This window comes from Nipponia nippon, unplaced genomic scaffold (genome assembly GCF_047370975.1).
Source record: "Nipponia nippon isolate SJK-2023a ecotype South Korea unplaced genomic scaffold, ASM4737097v1 scaffold_1, whole genome shotgun sequence".
Classification (NCBI taxonomy): domain Eukaryota; kingdom Metazoa; phylum Chordata; class Aves; order Pelecaniformes; family Threskiornithidae; genus Nipponia; species Nipponia nippon.
Window position 1 is genome coordinate 30,575,858 of NW_028262290.1, and position 24,998 is coordinate 30,600,855.

The following is a 24,998-nucleotide window of genomic DNA, read 5'->3' on the forward strand; positions in this document are numbered from 1 at the left end:
GCAATTTTAAACCTGGAGAGCTAAATTACAGAATACATAATTAGCATATGTAGGTAATTGCTATGAGATATTATCTAGTCCTGAGATTAATAGGGTTAATAAAAAATGAAAAACATGAATATGCACAGCTAGAGTAGATAGGATAGAGTATAATGGTAATAAATGTCCCTTGTGTTAAAGAGTCAAAATCAAGAGATTAAGAGAAAATCAATCAGGTTCCAGTAAAATACGTTCCAATTACTATACCAGAAGTGTCAAGTAGTGATATAATTTTTTTTCTGTTTTTGAAGCACCTGATACTGACCTTTCTGTCACCTGCTTGGGATTTTTGTCAGAATAATCACAAGGCTCAAAAAAAACCCCAGATATAGACTATCCTAAGGAAGAGAACTCTGTCGTTTCCATTATGCACTTCTATCAGATGACCTCAGTCCTCCTTGGATACTTACCTAGATTCGTACACCAAAGACTTAAAGATCTGATCCTCTGGTCTGGAAAACTGACTACAGTTTTGGGACTCTTTCATATATTTTAATGTCATCACTGAAAAATTAATAGATGCAAGTTACTCCAATATAGATAACAGTTAAATTATATATCAATCCACCACTATCGGGCAGTTTGCCATTCAAAATAAGGATGGCATATTAACCATCTCTGAGGCAGTAACTTCTTCTGTAACTTCAATTTAATAGTATATCAAGGGCAATTTTTCATCCCAAATAGTCAATGCACTGAAAATTATAAAATAATGAATTCTGAAAAATTATCACATAGAATGTAGTGGAACCAGTATATGTGGATTGACAGAACTTGTGACATATAAAAATAAAGAGAAGAATTACATTTAAGATGACATAAAATAGTAGACATAAAGAATGATGCTACCTGGTTCTTTAACATGAAAGGGTTGAGTATTTTCCAAAGAATGAATAACAGAAGGAGGAAAGACAGATGTAGAAGCTGAAGAAGCAGGAGAATAGATAATAGTCTACAGGAAAAGCTTCATAGGACATTATACCAGTAAGCACACATTTGCAGAAGCTAAACGTAATAGGGATGCAAACTGTGTAGAAAGAATGAGATAATTTTAAAAACCAGATTTCAGGCCTGACCTTCCAGAGAGTATTTTCTGATATAAAATATCAGTTTGGTAGTGTTATAGGTAGATGGCAAAATAAATATTCAAACTACACAGTTAGTGTAAATGAGGTAAATTAAGTTATGGAGGTTTGCCAAGATATTTAGCCTATTAAATGTATTTTCAGACGGTAGAAACCTCAACCTCACTGTTTTTTAAAGGAATTTATGAAAAGACTCACCTAAAGCTCTTGGGAAATAGAAATCTTTTCTTATATCTCTTTCAGAATTCACCGAACAACTTTTGGTTCTGGCTTAGAATCATACCATAAATTGTGACTGGTGGTCATGATCTGCCTCTGGCTTAAAAAAGACTTGTCAAGTTAAGGCATGCACTAGTTTTTATAGACCTCAACATACAGTGGAGTGATTTAGCTATTATTTTCTGTTACTTCTGAATCTTCAGTGCAAACAGCCAAGTGTGATTAGCATGCTTGGACTTTCAAGCCTATGAAAGTGATCAAATATGCTGGAAATAATGTCATAACCAATCAGAGGTATTTTTATTCAGCTATAGCTCACAGACTGAAAGGCAAAGCATCTTTAACTCATGGAAGACCATCTCTCTGTACCAAACATAATTTATCACCTTCTCCCCAATCAGCAAATCAATGAGAGAAGAATACAATGCAGAGGCAAGGAAGAGAGCATGAGCTAAGAGGTTCTCCCAAGGGTCACTCTGTGGCTATAAAAAAAAAAACAAAAACAAAAAGCCAAACAAAACAAACTCAAAAGCCCTACAAAATTAAAAAGGAATTAAAGTACACTGAAATGCAAACAAACAAAAAAATACACCCCCCCAAAAAAACAAACAAAAAGATCTGTTTTTTCAGCCCTCTATCCTATCCCAGACTGTTCAACTGAGAAGAGCAGAACTGCCAGCAAAATACTTTTAATTTCACGTAACTTCTTTTAAAATGCACTGCAAGTGAAGACTGCTGTGATATTAGCTGACAGAGTGGCAAGCAAAGTGGTGGGTGCAGTTAGATAAGCATTCATGTTTCCAAATTATTCAATCACATTTTAGAGGATGTTCATTAGTAAATCAAGCCCCTGTCCCATGGAAAACTTGCCAAGATCATGTAGTTTAAACCAAATCAGGACTGAAGTGGTTTTACTGATTTATTAACGAGGTGTAATTAACTGAGAATCAGTGAACTATATATTGAGGATCAATATTAGCAATACGACAGATAAACCACAATACTATTGCAAATGTTAATAAGCAACAAAGTGTTTTCTAAATACCTTCTATAATCCAAATAAATCTTAATCCCTCCTTTTAACCCCAACACAGTGATACATGCACATGCACCCCTTCAGAGGCCATGGGTAGTGCAGGCCACCCTCATCTGGACATGTGGGACACCCTGCCCACACCCCCTGCTCTGGGAGATATGAGTGCGCTGCCTACCCCCATCCTCCCAGAGGTGGGTGACCCCACACCCCCAGAGTGCAAGTCTTCAAATGCCCCCGTGGTGGCTGTGGGCACGCTGGAGGCAGTGGCTGGGGGCAGTCAGTGGCCCATGGGGGTGCTGTGCTGCCAGGCCCAGCCAGAGCCCCTGGTGCCATGGGGCCACATCTGGCAGGGAGACACCAGGACCATTGCTGTCCTGCTCCCCTCTTCTCCTATCTGCCACAAATCCTTGCGTTTCACTTGTATAGCTGTTTAGATGTTTTTTTTTTTTTTTCCCACAGGTCTCTTTTAATTCCCTAGTTACTGTTTAATGGGACTGATGGTTGTCTTTGTCTTTACCGAGATCAGTTTTGGGCAAACGGCCACTCAGACAATTTGGGCACCCCACTCATGTACACTCTTACATGCACATTTCTATCTTGCTGGCTGCTGTTATTCTGAACTCTTTGCCAAGGCTGGGCCCACCAAGTGCTGGTAACACATCAAGTTATTAACCATTGAAACTTACCACGAAGATCAGAAGTGGCAATGGGACAGAACAGTTATGCATCTATAATTTCTATGCTATTGTCATATTTGCACAAATAAATTCCATGTCTGCAGCTACAGAAAAGAAGTAGCACATCTTGTTATCAAAATATATCACCTGCTATTTTCTATCTTGCTATGACTTAGGGTTCTTGAGCAACAAGTATCAGTAGTTATGGCTGACCTTTACATTCTGAAAGCAAGTGAGCAGCTAGATTCAGTTTTTTTTAATGGATGCTTTTCTGTCATTTTATAAATATTTTAACAGTTCTCAGGGAGAACTGAAATACCACTTTTTGAACAGAAACGCATATGGCTGCACACATTCAGAAAATATTTACAGCTGTACTAAAATCCTAAAGGTAAAGGGAAGACTACATAATACAAGTCACAACTTTGAGATTGCAGAAGAAATGGAGCAGTTACAATGCCACTACAGAGAAATGAAAAGTATAACAAGTTTAGTTATTATCAAGGAAAAACTGACAATTTCTTCCCTTTGTGCAAGCTCTGGTGGAGAATCAGTAAACACATCGATGCTTTATGCTTTGTTAACTGCTGTATATATTTGTTGTGCTTCTGCAAAATCCTAGAACACCCAAATTAAAGGTAGCTTGATGCTTGTGAACACCTGTGTAAAGAAAAAAAAAATCCATTAAAAGCAAATCATTATTTTTCAGGATGGTTTGGTTTTAATGACAAAAAGCAATTTTTGCTTCATTGCTCAGAATGTCTAAGTTCTTGCCCTCTTAGCTCAGAAACCATTTGACTCTGAAAGTAACAATGGAAGAATGTGACAGCCTAAAACAAACCTAGTGACACTGTTGATTCACTTCTTGCTTGATAAACTGGGTAATCACAATTACACATGTGTGTGAGAATAGAATATACCCATACCTTTTAGTATATGCATGGTTAAGCAAAGTGGCCTTATAAATTTAAACTGTAGTTACATGTGCATGGTAAGTGAGCAATCTAATAAATCTTACAATGCAAAGAATGAAACGAATAAACAGTTACTGCTGGATAATTCTGCACTTACACCATTTTATAGCTTGAAACATAATGCTATATTTTCCTCTAGTGGTAAGAATTTTATCCACAATTTCATATACATTTCATTAAACTAATGTGTATTCCCACAAAACAGACAAACAAAGAAACAAACAAAGACCCCAACTTATAATTGCTGACATATTATTCTTAAAAATGTTTTTAAAAACCTTGAATTTTAAATGTTGTCTTTAGACTTCTGACATTATATTTGCAATTGCGTTTCTAGCACCCTTATGTCTGCCAGCCTTCCACCTGCTGGAGTTCACTCTAATTTTTTGCCTCACAAAATTTAAAATGATATTTCTATATTTATGAATTTTAAACCTACTCAAGGTATTCAAACCGTTCCTGTATATATTTCTTACACAAAATTTCTTTTGTTCATCAAGTAGGTGTCAGGGCAAATTGCAGGGAAAGTTGGTAGATGGATCCATCTATCCACTCTATGTAATTTCTAACAGCAGAAATTTCATAGATGACTGGCGATAGCCAACTGCCTCTCGTGTATTTTTGCCAACCTGTCAGCGAAACAGAAGAAAGCATCCACAGTGCTGTTCTGCTATATTAACTGGGAGACAGTAGTGGAAGTGTGTGGGGACCCTCCTTGTCACCCCTCTAATGGATGCAGCAACCACTGGGAAAGGTTATATACTGTATGTGCTGGTTTTGGCTGGGGTTGAGTTAATTTTCTTCATAGTAGCTAGTATGAGGCTATGTTTTGGGTTTGTGCTGGAAACGGTGTTGATAATACAGAAATGTTTTCGTTATTGCTGAGCAGTGCTTACACAGAGTCAAGGCCTTTTCTGCTTCTCACACCACTTCACCAGCGAGTAGGCTGGGGGTGTGCAAGAAGTTGGGAGGGGACACAGCTGGGACACACCATATGACATCATGCTCAGGATTTAAAGCTGGGGGAAGAAGAAGGAAGGGGGGGACATTTGGAGTGATGGCTTTTGTCTTCCCAAGTAACCGTTACGCGTGATGGAGCCCTGCTTCCCTGAGGATGACTGAATACCTGCCTGCCGATGGGAAGTAGTGAATGAATTCCTTATTTTGCTTTGCTTGTGTGTGTGGCTTTTGCTTTACCTATTAAACTGTCTTTACATCAACCCACAAGTTTTCTCACTTTACCCTTCTGATTCTCTCCCCCACCCCACTCAGGGGGAGTGAGCAAGTGGCTGGGTGGTGCTTAGTTGCTGGCTGGGGTTAAACCATGACAGTCTTTTTTGACACACAACATGGGGCTCAAAGGGTTTGAGATAATGACAGGTTTGATTGGAATGTGCTAGATGATTGAATTTATAGGTATTATTGGCGTTTAGCTATTGATTGACAGGCTTCTGTGCTTGCCATGGGACTTGCTTGCTTTACTGTATATTAGAGTCTAGTACTCATTAGTGGCTGCTTTTTGCTTTCACTGCTTGCTGTACTGCTCATCATCTTACTCTGCTGTGCCTGGGAACATTTTGATAACAGCAACGGTGATGCGCCTGGGCTGGCAGATGGCCAGGGCATCACTGCTGTTTCTGTGCCGCTCTACTGGACAGGCTGGAACTCCAGTGTGAACTCAAGTCGAAGGGACTGTGACCTGTGGATGAGTCCATGCGGGAGCAGGACACCCCGAAGTGTCTGTGGCTGTGGTTATGTCTGTGCCACACCAGGTATACCTCTGAAGGGGTTGTGGCCCAAGGATAAGACCACGCTGCAGCAGGTACACCTTGAAGCATCAGTGGCTGTGCCTGAGGTCATGCTGGAGCACCTCAAAGCGTGTGGCCATGGATAAGCCTACAACAGAGCAGGTATGCCCCTGGAGGGACTGCAGCCATGGGTAAGGCCATGTTGGAGCAGGTTTAATTCTGAAGAGACTGTGGCTGTGGGTAAGGCCACGCTGGAGCAGGTATACTTCTGAAAGCATTGTGGCGCTAGGGAAGGCCACACTGGAACAGGTGCACCTCAAAGTTACTGTGGCTGTGGATAAGTCTATGCCGCAGCAGGTATACCCCGGGAGAGACTGTATCTCATAGACTAGGCTCCACTTGGAGCAGGTACACCCCTAAGAGACTGCAGTCTGTGGATAAGTCCGAGCTGGAGCTGGAGCAAGGGGAGGAGTTCATTGCAATGTTAAACCTGATGGTCTGGTCCAAAGGGGCTGGGGTGGATATTGTAATGGAAATACCTTTAAATTGTTGTAGTCCATGATCTGAGTTGCATGTTACAGGAATCACTATAGCAGGAACCACCTGAACCAGTGGAGGACAAGCCTTACAAGAAGCCGTGCAAGTGCAGCAGTGACCTGACCTGAGCTGGCTATGGTACCCAATAACTCCATGCAACACACCGCCTCTCCTGTCCTGAGTGACGTCGGTTAAACCACGACACTGTAACTTTCCTATCTGTATTTATCTTAAATTCACACCTGTTAACATCTGTCGGGCTTGCTTCTAATTTTCCAGTACCTGCTTCTGGTCAATGCAGCTCTGTAGCTCCAGAGTATATGCCTACCTGCAGAGGAAGACCAACATCCCAGGACTCAAGGTAGAGCGACACTAAGGGAAATATTTGAGCGTGGACCATATCTAGAAGATAATATGTTTCAGCACAACACTTCCAGATTAATATTTTACTGGTGCTAAACTGGCTAGCAGACATATAGAGACAGCCATAAAGAAATTACAAAGTAGGTAGTTTAACATCAACCTGGAGAGTTTTTAAAACCCTGAGATCAAAGTGGAAGAGATGCATGAGAAAAACAGTCTGATTATGGGTTGTCAATATGGCTCAAGAAAGGATGAAGATCACGCCTGACTAGTTTGTTGAAATCCTTTGAAATGATTACCACCAAGGTAGACAAGGTGACACAGTAGGAGCTCTCACTCCAAGCTTCTCAGTAAAAGCTCTGCAGCCACTTCAGGGGAGTCTTGTTAAACAGTGTATTTATTTTTAAATTGAAGCCAGACCTATAAACAAGGCCAGTGGAGAAGCTGAACATCAGGAAAAAAATGCAAGAAACATTTGTGGATATTGTAGTAGTAGCTCACACTGTGTTTAGTTCCAAGATTTGCCAGACAGCTTTTGCTGCCGCCATTTAAGTCCATGGTCTGGACTGACTGCTCCCCAAGAGGCAGATGAGCACTGCACTGCATGCCACCTCAGAGGATCAAAGACTCCAGGGAACTAAGTGCTGCTGACCCTTTTACCCTCTGAAGGGCGACTTATTGCAGATTCACCTCTGCAAATGGATGATGAGTTGTTTTAGAGGGGATACATCTCTCTGTATTGGGTATAAATGACAAGGTGCTGGCAGCAGAGGGCTGCAGGGCGGCCTCTGTGAGGAGGCCGGGGCTGCCCCGTGCTGGACACAGCCGGTTCCAGTCGGTTCCAGCCAGCTCCAACAGACCCACCACAGGGCACAGCTGAGCCCCTCAGCAAAGCTAGTGGTTCCTCTGGGGAAACATATTTAAGAAAGGACAGTAAAACACTGAAAGAAAAAGGATCAATGACATGAGAGCATGTGAGATGCTCCACGGTGGAGCTGGCAACACCCGCAGAGGGGCTGCAGACCATGGAAGACTCACACCAGAGACACCAGAGAGGAGGAAACGAGCATGAAGGAAGGAGTAGTGGCAGAGTAAGGAACAAGGACAGCAGAAGACACTGCTGTGCCCTGACTCCAAGCCCCTGCCCCACGCGTTGCCTCACCGAAGGGACTGACTGCAACCTGGGCCAATAACAAGGTGGGAGGAGAGGCCGGCAGTGAAGGTGAGCTGGGGCAAGGGGGAGGAAAGATGTTTTTTCTAAATGTTTAAATGTTTGTCTTTGTTGCCCAATACCCAAAACAGTAATTAAATGTTTTAAATTAAGTCAAATTCCCCAGACTCAAGCAGAGTTGAGTCTGCTTTGCTTGTGACTAACTGCTGCGTGATTTCCCTGCTTTTATTTCGACCCACAGGTTTTCTCACTCTTGTTCTTCCCCATCGTGCTTGCAGGGGCAGGGGGAGTGAGCGAGTGGCTGTGTGGGTGCTTGGCTGCCAGCCGGGGCCAATCCACCACGCTCACCCAGCCTCATCCAGTCACCTAGACTACTTCCATAAGAATAGCTACTCACAGAGAGACATTCATCCTATTTAAGACAATGATCAAGGATTACTGACCTCAACATTTTAAGAAGGTTCTAATTTATAGTTCTTTCCAAGTCAGTGATCTATCTGGCTTGACATAGTGTGTTTTGCGAAAGCATAGTTTTCATAATCTGCTGCCCAAGAATGAGAACTATCCTCTTGTAGGAGGGAGACTAGTCCCTCAAAACTTTTATATTTTAGTATTTAATAAATCAAGCATAGCCCTGAAATGTGTCCAAGACTGTAGCAGTTTGGAGTAAGCAGAAAACCAGACCTAGAAATGCATGCTAAAATTAAATGCATTGGTAAAATCTTGGCATCAAAGTATGCATGGATTTGTAGATTATCCCCTTCAATGGGCACGAATCCCATTTTAGATACCTGTATACTTTATACATGAGGGCATAGAACTCCAGCTCACAGCAAGAGTGTGTGTCCTTGCTTACAGAAATTGAGGAGTTGGGGGTTATCTTATGAAATAAAACACTTAAATTTTGTACCTCATTGTCAGTATCTTCATGTGAGCCATGCATCTAAACTCGCATTGTATTTGATACGGTCAATAGAGTCTATAGAGGTAATCATCTGAACACCAAATACGTATCTACTGTAAGTTTTCCATACTCTTTTTACTGTATTAACCAGATATTCATTGATTATAAGGGGAGATTAGGCACCAAGAGCTTGATTCAGGTGTCCAAACATAGGCAGCACATGCCATTTAATCTCTCCTGGGATGTTAATTTCTCCATAGAGGTGATAGACACAATTTTTAAGACTCACACCCATGCCTATGCTCTTCAAGAGCAGCAACTAGACACCAGCAGTGACAGCAGGCTATCCTACTATCTCAAATGGCAGTAGATACTTACGTTTGGGCATCTTAATTGAACTCTTGGTTGACATGGAAACACACAAATGTGTCTTTACGAGGTACTGGATCCTATGCTACACACCTATAACCACAATCAATCACCCATAACCAAAAAGAATGGACACATGTCTAAAACAAATGTGGATTAAAAGGCTGCATAATCATGCAGTCATGTTGTACTGTGTAGAAATATGTGATGTACCAGCCATGTGATTCGGGAGGTGAATTTCTGATAGAGTCCGTCCTGGTAAATCTGCATCTGGTCATAATAATATATTCAAGTAATACAGAGTGACTTGCCTTTGAAAATTTGGCCTATGTCTTTTAGAGGATTTAAGAACGTATTTCTTGTTCAGTTATTTTTAATTCAACTGTGTACTTTAGCTTCGAATACGTGCAACAGAAAGTAAGAAACTAGTATACATGACATTAAGCAAAGGCTGAAAATGTTTGTACTGCTTTTTGAGGGAATGCTGCAAGGGGGATAACACAACAACTGAATATTCCCTCAATATTTGAAAAGCTATTGTGCTGTGCATACAGTGTCCAAGATAGCAATGAGATAAATACACAAGAAAAGCTGTTTGTGCTTGTGATATGAAGCAGTGTTACTATAGATCCCAACCTGAGAGCATCTGAAAAGCAGGCCCAGGGGAATGCTGCAGGCAGCTAGCTGATGCAAGACTGTAAAAATTCAAGGACTTTCAGGACATTTTCTTAAATGAAAAATGGACTGAAAATTGCAAATTTACTTCTTTGAAGCACTTCTGTTTCATCTGTGGTGATTACTAGGGTGTTTTGCTTTGCCTAAAGATTTCTCTGAACTTAAAATAGCACAGACTAAATTCTTCTTCTCCTGTTTAGACTTGAAGTACTTAGATATTCTTACAGAAAATGGACAACAATTTGGGAGGATATGCAGAAAATAAATTCTTTTTAATATTTTAGTTTTGAAGACTATGCTGGTTCAAAATTTAAAATAATTACTTTTTCTGATGGTCATTTGTTTGCAAAGAGTGAAAAATATTGTTATTGGAATGTTTTCAACTGTGTTTTTTGAGTCACTAAGTAATTCTTTTAGAACAGCTTAGATTGCTCACTGTGCATTAAGGAAAACAAAATTCATAGCACAGAAAAGTGTGAATCAGTCATGTTTGCTCAGCTATGCCTCTCACATGTCTGAAGTCAAAACCCTATTTTCAGACTGAATATAAAGAAGTAAGTTCTTATCTTGAGACTGTTCTTCACTTAGTTATTAACAGAAACTGAATAGCCAGATTCATTCTCACTAGTAAAATTACATCACACCATTTACACTACCATGCTCTTGCTGTAAACTTGTAGCAGGGAGCTAAACAGAATGCGAAGGGCATCAGAGATTCAACTATGCACCTCAAAAATTGTTGTGGACTCCCTGTTTGCAAAGGTCTTTTTTTATTCTTAGTGTGACTTTCTTTCCGAGGGGCTGTGTAGGATTTCTGGTAACTCTCTCTGCCTCTCCTGCTTGTTCAATTCTTTCTCTCTCTTGATCTCTCCTTGTCAACTGTCAAAACATGAGTACTCTTCTGAGGTCCTAGCTAATTCTTTTCCCTTGTCTTATCTGGTAATAGACATTATTCTGACTTACTTCCTCAGCAGCCACCCTTAACAAAAAAATGATGAGACAAAATGTTTCCTAATTTCATACTGTTGCATCTGTCCATTTGCAGTAGCAGGTAGACCGATGGAAACAAGACAGAAGACCACAACTCATCTTAGAAAATGTTCTTTATTTTGGAAATTTTTGTTACGTTAGTTCAGGGACATTTTCTGCTTCTTTTCACCATTTTAGTATCTGAAAGATTTCTGCCTCTTTTCCTTATGCCTAGATTGAACTGACATTTTAAAGATCTTATTTTTAAACACCATAATTTGCATACACAAACAAAACTTTATCTTCTCTAATGACAGAGGCCCTATTGCCTTCTTTGAGTAAGTTTACAAAATACATTCAAAATGTTCAGAATTCAGGCAAGAAACATTATCCTGTTCTTATGTCAAGAATCTTGTATTAATTCATATTTTACTACTTTTAAGCATATGCTCTTACCCAGACATAAAATATTCAATATTCTGATAAGTCAGTACTTGTTGTATAAAATATAGTGAGTTTAACATCTTGTCCAAGATTTTAAGAAACGGTCTTTTTGTGTATTCAACTTTGCATATACAAATAATTGAGCTTGAATTTCTACATGCATAATTCATAACAGGTGCAAATATTCTTTGGGTGATTACATAGCGGCTAATATTTGTGCTCACATTCACTTTAGGCACATGAATTCAGGTCAATGATTTGTGAACACAAAATTGCCTCAAACTGTGAAGGCAGGCAGACACATGTAAATCAGGGCTTGATTTTAATGACTGATAGAGGATAGATTTGTTCCTGCAAGCTCCTGAGAACTTTAATTTAACTTAAATTTTGAGAATCTGCTATTGCTGTTGTGATGATTAGGAGTGCCGAGTGATCGGCACCTTGCAGGATTGGGAACTGTGATGTCCCAAAGACAACCTTTATGAACAGACTCACTTTCAGGCTACAATTCAGAAAGCATATGTTTAACTTAAAGGGCAAGTGAAGTGTCATTGTAATGAATGGACTCACTTATGTGCTTTAAATTAACCACATATTTAAGTACCTTGGTAAATCATGACAGTTTATTAAGAGGTTTGTAATGAGGGAACAAGCCCATTAACATCAAAAAGGCACAGGACATTCAGGAGAACTTAAAAGAAATTAACCATCGCACACTAGCTACAGAGCATTAAAGCTTTGTGTGGATGCTTTAATTCAGATGTAGAGTGGTCTTGGGTCACTTTATCTTAATCCTCCTTGAGCTAGTGAAGAAAGGTCACTTCTGAACGAAGGAAGTCACAGGATATTATAGTATGCTTTAATTTTGTTTTATCTCTTCTAAGTAGAAGCAATAGGATATATTTAGGATGAAATCGCTATTTGTAAGAAAATTACAGTTCATTGACTGCAAAATATTTTGTATGGATCCTCTCAGGCTCTGATAGGAGGCTCAGCTGAACACATTAGCCCCTGTCACCCTGAGGTGCTGAACCAAGGGGTGAAGGTCTCAGGATCTGCAGTTCTAGCTGAAGATCAGCCCCCTAGCCCTGTAAGAAAGAGAGAAGAGACAGAAACCTTGGTTGAAGTCAGCATTGTCAGAGTTTCATAAGCCCTGCTGCAGAGGCCAGACTGGTCTGAACTCCAAGAGCATTTATTTGGATAATAACCAAACCGAAATAAAATAAAAATGAAACACCTCTCCTTAACATGTTCTATTTCTCACCAGTCTTGCAGACTTATTTTAAAAGACCGATCTAGACAGAGTCTGTTTGCTCAGAAAATCAGAAGCTGGAGACTGGTAACAATAAGATATTCTTGAGTTTGTTTGGGTTTTTTTCCAGACTGAGTTCTGTATATCTCAGTTATAATAGCCTATTATATATAGTTATATATGCATACAAATATTTCATTATCTTTTATATATACATATCAGTTATATCTGTAATTAAAAGAAGATTACTATAAGGACTGATAACACAGAAGAAATTTTAAGTGTGATCAGCATAGCATGAATTCCTTTGGTTGAATATTCACCAACTTGCCACAGAAGATCAAAAGAAAATTCCTTATGAATAATAACCTTTAATATGCCCAATATACCATAAAACCAAATTGGGATAAAATGTGTGGATCAGGAACTTAATTAAAAATATTGTAGTTGATTATTGTGGAAGGATGTTTAATTAGAAGAATGTCATAACGTCCCTCATACTAATGATGGGTTCTCACATGTGAACCCAGTGCCTCCAAGGATATAAATGAAGGTTCTACAAAGAGGGAGAGGACTGACATCTGTGCTCTGACCCTGTACAGATGTCAGGCACTCAGTGTGCTGTTTTGGAGCAGAGTGCTGACCTTGCAGCCTCTTAAGGCTGTATTCCTTCTTAACAGGCACCTAGTCAGAGATTCCCCAATGTTACTATGCTATTGTGCAGTATAATTGAGTTTACATTCATACTATTAGGCAGGATTCTTCATGCTTAGTTAGCATACAACAGTTTTTGTTACTGCTGCCTTTTTTTTTTTTTTTGCTGGTGTTATTCTCAGGCATAATTATAAGTAAAGAAGGAATCTACTACTGCTGTAAATAAAAATTAAAAGTCATTTCACCAAACTGCATAGAACTGCACCCTGAACTTCAGTAGTTATGAACGAAAATAGACAGATCTTCTAGGAGGCAGAGAAAGAGGAAGAGATCTGAGCCACATAGTCTAAGGCTACATCGGCACCTGTCTCACCCACTGATTAACCTGAGAAAATCTAGGCTTGAAAAGCATAGTGGAAGAAAGCTAAGCTCTTCATTATTAATACAGTCTAGCTAGAAAAAGTCTCAGTGTTACAATACTGTGTTCAGCGTATTAAACTACTCATTTTTTCTTAAATGGAGGTCTGTGGAGGCCCTTGATTTTAATGAATATCTTTACACCTACTTTTTTGTCATGAACAGCTGCAAGGAACCCTTTTGCAATGCAAGTGGAGCCATATTCTTTCCACAACAGCTGTTTGTGAAGGAGGTTTTGTCTCTGAAAACTGTATCTTTGAAGATGTCTTGTCCCAGGAACACTGATTCCTACAGACCAGATATAATGCCTCAAAGCCTGATTCATCTGACCCACTGAAAATTCTACTACTTGAGATATTCCAATTAAGTGAATGTCAAATTAGAATTTTCATCCTTGGATGCATACAAGTGGATTTAATTTATTTTCTTTCTTACCATTTCTGAATTTGGTATATTTCTCTTACAGTAGAAATAAACTGTTTTGCTTTATCAGATTTAAATTATGATTTGTAAACTACATAAAATAGAAAGAAATGTGATTTTTGTAAAGCTCTATAATGCAAACAATGCCAATAAGTCCTATATGAGTGCATTAAGCTCATCAGGATGATTAAAACATAATCTCCTCTCAAAAGATCCTTTTAAGGCCTTCTTGCGCTGCTAGAGTTGGACAAAGCAGATTTAAATTACTTAATTCAGCTGCTGAGGAGCTCACTACAACAGAGAAGAGTTCTCTGCTGGTGCACGTAGGCAAGACTTGCCACACGCAAGCCACATCTGGTCTCAGCTGCTTAGAGGAAGTTTCAAAGACAGATGGAGGTCAAGAGGAAGAAAAATTAAGTTAACGCATTGTGATAACCCTGGTGTAGGAAATATTCACTGCTTGCAAAAATGAGTTAGGGAAGTCCTGCAACTTTTGGGTTTAATCCCTGGAAATGAAAAATGAGGATATGTGGAACTGTGATATAAACACCTATGGTCTCTTTTCCTTAACCCTGTGAAATTAATATACACGTTTTTAGAGACAACTGCATTTATTTTGGGGTGGAAGGTGCTTTGGCATTGTTTCTATTCACTTCTCAAGTAGCATTTCTGATAAAGGATAGTCTTGTGGAGAGGAATCTTATTGTTTTAGTGTGTTGCTAGCAAAATAAATATTGTATATATGTATATAGATACCATTTCAGAATAATAACCCTTATCTGAGCATTTTTATTTGCTGTGCACCTAAATATCTCATTTTGCCTTGTGACTCAGAGGTGTAGCTAACTGAGTTCAAGACACTGTATAGCCTCTGGAAGGCAGTGAAGAGAAAGTATATACGTGAAGGAGAAAGAGAAAACTTCTGTCAAACCGCAAAACCATACAATGTGATTAATCTAATGTATGGTGATTAAAAAAATGAATTTGATGGGTCTTAACAATAAAATACACAACTAGGAACCCATGATTAGTGTTGCGGGGTTTTTTTTAATGGTCTGTTGTCCTGATTTTTATTATACTTCATTGTAGTCATTTAACCTATTTATTATTACTACCCATAGCAGGGAAATGTAACATACTGGTTCACCTACGAAGAATATAGTAAAGCAGGTGAAAAAAAATCCACTCCTACCAGACACTGGCAGAAAATACACACTACAGAGGAGAAAATACTCAGACCAAAGCATTATTATTAAAGAATGGCATTATACTATGTATTATGTACATGTGGAAATCTTCCCGAAAGAAAACTCAGTGAGATGAATGTACCTTGAAAATAAATTTTCCCTCGAAAGTTTTGCTTCCGTTGTATCTGGAGTTTCTAATGGCAAAAATGATTGACTAATACCAAACTGTGAATTTCATCTGACCCTTAGCTTAATTTCTCATGTATTTTGGATACATCTAGAGGTCTTGGTTGTGTGTGTGATGGGAAGGGACCAGAGTTCAGATGACTTGAAAGGAGTATCTCTTAATCCCTCTATCAAAATGTTGGAACCACCACATATTTTAACTTCTCAAACAACTGGCAACATTTTTTTTTTGCCTTCAGAATGGCAAAGGCTTAGCTTTTGAAGCTGCTGACCTGACACTTTACAATAGTATGAGTTCCCCTATTTGCTTTTTTCTGTGGGCTGCCTGAATAATTTGGAACCAGTCACTTCAAGTCTCTGAGCCTTGGTCTCCCTACATTTTTGAATGGGTTTGATAGTGACCTACTTTATATAAAGTGCTATCTCATAGATAGGAATTATTAATTCTTTTTGCTGTATTCAGCAACAGAATGGTCCATTATCACTAAAGCAGTAAGAAAATCTGAGGATGAAGTTAGACACCTATTTTTCATTACTTGTGTTGGCTCCTGGTGAATTCAGTGGTAAAGCATCAACTGGCAAATAGCTAAAGAACAGTTTAGCCACCATGCAGTGCATCAGATGCTGAAATGTGATGCTATGTGACAGAATTTTCTCACTAAGCAGCATTATCACACAGCATACACAGATGCATGAATTGAAGGGGGCCCAGAGAGCCTAAACGAGCAGGAGCAATACATTTAACTTAATTTGGACAGCTCATAAGTAAGGCAAATATTTTTAATCATGAACATTTCTGTTGCCTCTTTTAGAGCAAACATTGCATTTTCATTTGTAGACTCAGCTTTGATTCCATTGAAGACACTGGAAATTTTACCACAATCTTAATGGATCTTTAATAGATCAATCTTAAAATCATTTACATGTTAGAAATCAAAGTCTCAATTCAACAGCTCTTAATTTTATGAGTAACTCATACTCATAAAGGTAAACATATTAATACCAATGTAATTATTCCATATATAAGAGTTCTGGATAATGTTATTGAAGTGTCTAAAACAAGTAAAAAATGAATTCCCACTGTTTTCTGTCAAGGTTAGATATCTCAATAGAACATCTTATTTAGGGTTTAATCTCCTTGTCTTCATGTTTAAATGCATTTCAAAATCTGTCTCTGTCTGCAGCAGTAAGACTTACAGCAATACAACTTGGTATCAGAGTCCTGCCATTTATTTTCAGATACTCATATGAATATGTGATCCTTTTGTTTTCATAGCTATTTTCAGAAAGGAAGATGTTATTTTCATTATGCATATGTATTAGCCTTGGAATTCAATCTGATGACCCTCTACAAAAGCCTTGAGAATGCCTCTGCCTGCTCTCTCCTCTGTAAGGATGTCAGAGTGTGAATTAAATGTTCTAATTTGTTTTAATAGCTGTAAAAGGCTGAATGGAAGTAGACTTTGTACTGGTTTTATGACTAATGTGGGAAACTAGCCAAAGAGAGTTCTGAAAGGTTAGAATGACTTTGATAGTGTTGGTGCCTAATCATTACACAGAATATTAATGTGACAGACAGGTGCTTTGTAAAGTCCTTTTTTAAAGGAGGTAGTGATGTACTAGAAGGAAAAGGTATTTCAAAGTGTGAGTCTAAATAATTTCACTGTTTATAATTCCTTGCCACTGGTTTCCAAAGGCAATGATTACATTTCATTGTAATATTTTGCAAGCAGTAGCTTTATAGATATTTTACAGGATATGTTACCAGTGTGCACAAACACTAAATTGTGATTGAACTAATTTTGATTTTGATTTTGATTTTGATTTAATTTGACATGTCGGGAGCCTTGTCTCAACATGTGTTACTGTATAATCAGTTGGCCAATGTCAGCTGAATCCAAAAAACAATTTTATACCTGCAGTAAAACCTTGACTATGCAACAGAACTTAGACACTGGTGCAATTATTTCATTTTGGTTTTAGTGACAAATTAAAACTGACAAAGAGGAAAGAAAATTAACAAACTTTGAAATGGAAGCATGTACAGTCTAATGGATTAATCTCTAAATTCACCTGCCATCTTTCTATTTCTGTAATAATCCCAGGGAAAAAGAACTAATGAAGTAAGATGAACACAGAAGTTTTCCACAGCACTCAAGCATAGGCATATTTAAGAATCTACTAGATTTCCCAGTGTTAGCTCATTTGAGAGGTACAATTTAGCCACAAGTATTTACTTGATTTAAAATGCAGTCCACAAAGACTCATGCCAGCCATAGGTTTTTAAAGGTTAATTACTTGAAGAATTATGGAGCTTATTAAATAAAATTGCTGAGCTATATCACAAGCTATAGGTTGCATTAGCTAATGTGAGAAAGAATAATTTATTTAGACATCATTGATGCTGGTTTTAGATTTTGTAGACTTATAAATTTAGGCACAGTGTGGCTATAAATACAATGAATTTCATGATTAGCATAAACATCCTTATCAATAAAACTGTGTGGGGACACAGTGTCACTTCAGGTCCCTGCTTTTTTGGGGAAGTTTCCAAATCCAGATCAAATTCTTACTTGTCTCTGTGGTCACAGACACATTTATCGCTCTCATATGTTTGTCTTGCTTGCTCTTTTAATTTACATAGTGTTCCATACTCTAGTAAAACACTTGATTTTTGCATTTTGGTATTTTGTTCCTCTGTTTGCCTTTTATCTCAGTCTTTGACTTTCATCATATTCTAGTGGTTCCAGCTTTAGAGTCAATTGCCTTTACTTCAGAATCCTTTACACAAAGATCTACCTTTTTTTTTTCTTGAGTAAACTAACAATGATTAGCAAGGTGAATGCCAAGGTTCCTCATTTTCTAATTTGTTTCTGGAAGTGTGTCATTCCATCATAATTCCAGTTCTCTAAACTTAGAAGCAGCATCACAAAGTAGTGCTTGGTTGTGCAGTGCTCAAGCATTCAGTCAGAGGCTTTTTCCTGACATTCTCTTAACACTGCTTTTTAGAAATGGTTTAATTATCTTCTGGAAAACGTGCCATTTCACTAGATAGACACACTCAGGTACATTACAGTTATATGACTGGCTTTCTAAATAGGTTCAGGAAAAAATAACTTCATGAGCAATGAAGGAGTAGCAAAGTGGGTAAGCTCTAAACCAGAAAGGGAAACGCTAGGAAAAAGTAAGAAGCTGTGGGTTGCCCAGCAAATTTCAACTGACTGGTAAGTGTTGAATGTTGCTAAATTTCCACAAAATGAACAGTGCAGATTTGCACATGGCTCAGCTAAATTATAATTTTGCATGTAGACATAAATGTGTACATCAGCATGAAACTTTACAGTTACACTTTAATATCACAGCATTACTGTACAGTGGCATCCAGCAAGTTGATTTGCTTGCCATCAATGTATCATTTTATTGTAATTTTATTGGTATCCCTGAAGTAAGATAACTTGCATTTTTCCCTATATTCTGGTTAGCTACTTTTTAAAATTTTTTTTTGTTTGTTTAAGCAGTAGATTCATTGATTAAAAAAACAACCTCCTATGCAATTTTATAATTCTAAAGGCAGTTACTTTGGGATTTTCTATTTGTTTTGCTTTGTTTATTTTAATTCTTGATTAACCTAAGTATTTGATACAAATTTCATTCTCTGGTAATGGTAAAAACTGATAGTTTTTCATCTAGAATGACAGCACTCTGCTTTACAGCAAGCTGCACATTTTAGTTACGTATCAGTCTGGCAATTCAAGTCATGAACAACAAAAATAAATCACACTGCTGCTTAGGCAAGACATTGTCATTTTGTTGTAATAAATATGCGTTTGTTATCATTGTACTGGAAATAAAAAAGCAATAACTACGTCAAGAGTAATGAGCAGTCAAGGTATTCTGAAGTTGTTAGTATATGAGGGGTGTGTGGCTGGATCAGAAGGCACAGAAGCACAGTAAGTTCAAAGTTGTCAGTACTCTACATTGGCCATGGTCCTGTGAGAAGGTTTGCAGCTGTCTCAGATTTGATGTTTTCCTTGCGGATACAGGTGGTACATTAGCAGTATACCTAACGCACACTGATACACCTAGGTTCCATCCAAAAAGCTGCTCCTGAAGGATAAAAAGTTGTCTGTTAGCCTCACTATTGAAATGCTTTGTCCATGAAGTGAGACTCCTATGTTCTGCTTGGCCTAGAAATCTTAAAACCTATGGCTTTTACATCTCAGGAGAGCACCTGATTGGGATGGAAGCTAGATTGCCCTCCAGAGATTAGGATCCTAAAACACAGGAATCTAACATGCAGAATTTAAGTTCTTTCCAGACATGTTGTACATGTATTTTGCATGGATATTCTGTTTAGAGACTTTTTCATCTGCCTTATCAACTCAAATGCCTATTTTTCTTCATTTTATGAAGAAAAAAACCTTGTTCGTGGTAAAATTTCATACCAAAACAAACAAAAACCTTGCAATATTTGGGAAGGCCTTAATCGTATCTTCTTTGGCTCATTGTTCCTAATGTTCTTTTCAGATATGCAAGGCTTGGATAACTTGGATAAAATAGGCATTTAAGGCTATACAAATCACAGAAAATTGATTACAATCAGGTTCATTTTCTCAGAAAAATAAGCCTCGTTTTCTCTTGCTTTCTAACGGCCCTTCTGTTCTGCAGTGTCCTCCTCAGACTTTAGAGACAATTTTTCCCTATGTTTTTCAAAGCAACTGGATCTCATTTAAAATTTTGTTGCATTTATTTTTGATAATATTGCTTATGTATTTTTCATGGACAGCATGATTAGTAGATGACTTATGCTCTCCAGCTTGTATTTTAAAAGTTTTGTAACCTGGTCTCATGACAAATGAAAAAGTGTAAAAAATGACACAAAAAATTAAAACCAGGTCTAGCAGAAGGTCTATGCAGATTAGTATTCCAACAGTTCCCTGGTGAAGACACTTAAGGAAAGAGTTTTGGGGAAAATATGGAAAAATCAACATCTTCTGATGTCCTCTCCCAGCTTCCAGAATCAGAGGTATAACACATGCATACTAGCAGCCTCGTATCCAAGAGAGGAGGAGGTGATTTATTAACTGCTTTCTATCAGAAGGAATCTCTAAATATTATATTCATTTCAGGTCTTTGGATAAGAGAAGACCATTATAATAATTTAATTTGACTTCTTGAATAATATAGGTCATAAAATGTCATCAAGTGATTCCTCTGTCATACCGTTTAAAAGCTTTGATCTTGATTTCAACTATAAATCCAATACACATTCCACTGTTCCTCATGTGTTTATATACATATTAGTGACTAATTACTTATATACTACAATTGCCCATTTTCATTTTATGTCCTTGTTTAGACAAACTTCACACTCACACTGGCACCTCATTTCATTCTTTCCTTGTGAAGTTCAGGAGTAAATTCTAGTATTCACCACTGGCTTTTAACTCACAGTTTTTCTTTGTATTTCTTTCTCTTCAAACGCACTTTCCACAATTTTACTATCTTACCATCTCTGCTTATCATCGTTGTTTCACATTCTGTGCTCCTGATCTTTGCTCCCCATTACTTTCCAAGCATATACACTTTTCTTCCTTGCTGTCTTAATAGAGACACTGTGAACATAGCTACATGACACAGGTTGCTGTTTTAGTTTCTAATGGCACAGCAGCTTGGAGTAGCTATTGAAGGGAAAAGTTGTTCAGGTTTGAAACTCTGAACTGAAGAAAGCTCAGAATGTTTGGAAACATAGAGGCAAAAGTTGTTCAGATTTCTCCTGAGCAAAAACTGCCGTGTTTTAAAAGGCTGGATTTATTTACTGGATCTTAAGTTTCTGGAACCTGCAGGTCAATGCAAGAAAGTATTGTTTCAATTAAAAAGAAAATCCCTTTGCTTTAAAATCATTCAGTGAAAATTATGCCAAAAGATTTATGTTAGACAAGTGGGTAGCTTCATGAACAACTGAAGGTAGTGGGGAAACACATCTTTCTTTCTCAATAGCAGAGAGGAATTGAGGCATTACTGTGGAAGTTCACAGACTGAAGTAAATTTCCAGAATCCTAACAAACTGACACTGGAGAGATCAGGTTAGAGATTTTGTTTGTTGTTAATCTTCTGGCTCAGATCCATACCCTGAATGCTACCCTTTTTGAACACACAGGACTTTTTGACAGAACACTCTCTGCCTACGCAAAACCTAGGGCAGACTATGTCTGTGAATCAGAGGTACAGGAGCAGGAAAGGTTAATGACAGGGAGCAGTGAGAAGGAAACTAATAAAAGCTTTTATTTCTTTATACTTTTTTTTTTTCTGCAACTGCAATAGAAATTAAATCAGTGTCCACCCCTAATTTAATGAATGTCAAGTGCAATAATCTTTTCACTAAACTGATGTTTACCTATGTTCTGAACAGCTAATAGAAATGATAAAAGCCTACAGATGGGTCAGACAGAACAGCTGTATGAGTTTTTCTCTAAGCTAAAGAAAAACTATCTGGAGTATTGCTCTATTGTAAAATGAGGGCATTGTTATGCTATGGAATGCAGTTTTATGCTGAGGTTTTTGTGAATGAGCTGACAGGCAGAACAGTATTTCCAGTTAATGAACAGCTAACCCCTGTTCAGCTAGCTGCTTGTTGTGGATCCCATTCTGAAGCTGCTCAGCCTCACCCACCCATCTTAAAAGAATTGTGCTTAGCACAGACCTCTGAATTAACCAGGTTCCCAAGATTTAGGTATTATAGAATCATAGAATCGTTTAGGTTGGAAAAGACCTTTAAGATCATCAGGTCCAACTGTTAACCTAGCACTGCCAATGGTACACAGCATTTCAGTTTTGAAGTACCTTTGTGAATTTTGCTTACTGCCTTTTCCTGTGAAGCTGTGTAAAAGTTAGCAGCTTCTCCAGGAAACAGATATTCATCATTCTGGCTTCAGTTTTGAATCTGCCAGATCCCAATGGTAGAATAGCTCGAATAGTAGAACAAGATATTTAGCGTTATGAATACAAGTAGTTAATGAAAACATGGCACCTGTAAGAGAAATCCACAGAAGCTAAACAGATAAGCCTGTGCTTGTCAAAGGAAGTTTTTATATGAACTAGGTCACTTAAATCCACCCAAATTTTGGTGGACGCATCTTCTCTGAAGCTATCTGAAGATCAAACCTAATTGAACAAACAATAGAAACACCCACCTGAGCACACGTTGGTCTCTGCATGTGAAAGCCAATAATAGCTTCTGCCAGACTGGGGAGGATGCATCAACCTATCTTTTCACGTGGTCTGTTTTCAAAAAGTTAATGTAAGTTTGCATTGCAGAATTTCAGGACTCAGTTTCTTAGAATGACAGAATGAAGTCTTTTGTCGGTAGCTCAAATTTTTGAAGATTGTTATGATGGAGATTCATGGGAATTCCACTCAGCCTAATTTATTTTCACCATTAAGAAGTTTTATTTTGGAATCTGAATCTCAGACATGATTCTGTGTTATTGCAACCTGTGGCCACTACTTCTTATTCTGTCTAACATGGACATGAAAAAGAAACTAAAGTCTTACTGTTTGTGAGGTATTTGTAGACAGCAATAATTTTCATCGTTCACTTCCACCTCTACCCTTCCTATTTTTTTAGTATTTTTTAAATTTCTGGTCCTCACAGACCATGTTATCCAAACCTTTAATCATTATCATTGCTCTTTCCTAAACTCTTCCTAAATGGTGTGTGTTATTTGCTAATTTTCCTCTTTGGGAAGTATTTTTGCTTTATTAATCTTTATAGATCCAATTATGCCACTTGCTAGCTGCATTCAGGAAAGGAATAATACAGAGGTTTTTGGATGGTTAATTGGTCATGTTTAGTGAGAGACCGAAATCCTACACCGTGTAACTGTTTCAAAATGTGCTTGTTGTGTAGACACACCCTACTATTCTTCTTGTATTTAAAAGGTGGAAATCTACACTAAAGACATACACAAGAACAGTGAGATCTGTGCTGGTGGATAGATATGATTCTGATACAACTTCTTAGACATGAGTCACATGGCTGATATTCAGATAAAGAGAATATGGGTTTTTTTAGTCTACAATCTCTGCCTTTTTCTTTTCTTATTACTGATCCAGTGAATCCCAAGTCATTTTCTCCAACTAATGTCAACCTGTGCTGCGATCATCAATTCTATTTTTCCATATGCTAATTATGACATTTCTATTTCAATTTTTTTAATTGTTTGACAATCACATAATGCGTCTAAAATAATGTAAATTGGAGGAAATGGATCAGTACTTTTCCTTCTCAATATTTTACTCTCAATAATTTTTAATTTAACCATAACAGGAACAAGTAGGAAAAAAGAAGTTATATTCATATAGGATCACTTTTCTTAAAGAAATTCTGAGAGCTCATGGTATGATACAATTAGGAAAGCTGCATTTTATATCAATGCAGTGAAACACTCACAGCCAAAATGAAAGACTTCTTTAGTCTAACTGCATATCTTAATATATGCCAGCAGCTTCTCCCAGCACAAACTATACTATACGGAGATCATTGAATGGTCCATCTGTGACCAATACAGCTATGTCAGTAAAAGTGTTCAAAATAGTCCTGACGTAAGATAACCAGTATGCTGTATTCCCAAAGTGGTAACAGCTATACGTTGACCTCCCTCTTCTCCACCAACAGCTCTGTTGGCTATCTTTTGCTGCTATAGCTGGTCTCCACAAAGCATCTCCGACAGCAGTTGCAGTCTAATTTGAGATCTTAAAAAGTTCATAGGGATTTTTCTGGTCTTCTGAGCTGGAGTGTGTTTCACCCCATTCTGAGGAACCATTAATATTCTTTCTTATTTTTCTTTACCATATGAATGTAAAGGAGATAATTTACTCCTTGTTGAGTGAAAATTAAGCACAACTACTATACCCCTCATAAGTAATTTAAAATTAGTTGTTTGACTATATCTTATGAGCAGGCATAGTAAGACAAATAATTTAATAATTTGTCCCTGATTAACATTTTAATTTAGTTTTCAGGACATAAAGCCAGAGAAGTTTGGCTTTAGTATTTACTCTGATAACCTCTTTTTAATAGTAAACACTCAGTTCTTGAAAGAAAAAAAGACCTAGTTTTCTAGGAGTCCCTAATGATTCTGCCTGTCTGGCTTTGCCAACAATTGCACGACTTTCATTTTCAGTAAACCTTCAAATTTAGTCTCTTTTAAAGTTATCCAAATTGGCTTTCCAGTATCACTAACAATTAATGAGAGTTTAGGGAAAACATTTTCAAAGTATTTAGGTAACTTAAGAATTCCATTGATTTAGATGCTTAAGTCTCTTGATGATCTGAGTATTAGAGTCAGGCTTAACAGAAGCATTTGTTTAAAGATTCAGATAGGTACTTAGTGATATTACAAATAAAATATATTAAGCACCTGGCACCTCCTTAAGCACTTTTGAAAATTCTCCTAGTAGCAAATCCATCTTTAGGTGATTGAATAATGTTGTAACTGGGGTTTTGTGGTGGGTTTATGAACAGGGATGTTGTTCAGGATTTTACCATAAATCTTATGCTTTATAAGAAAAAAAAAAAGTTTACATAGGAAGTGAGGTTTTCTTTTTATAAACTTACTGTACATTTTAGGTGTATCTGATGGACAAATGTGAGAAGACAGACATTTC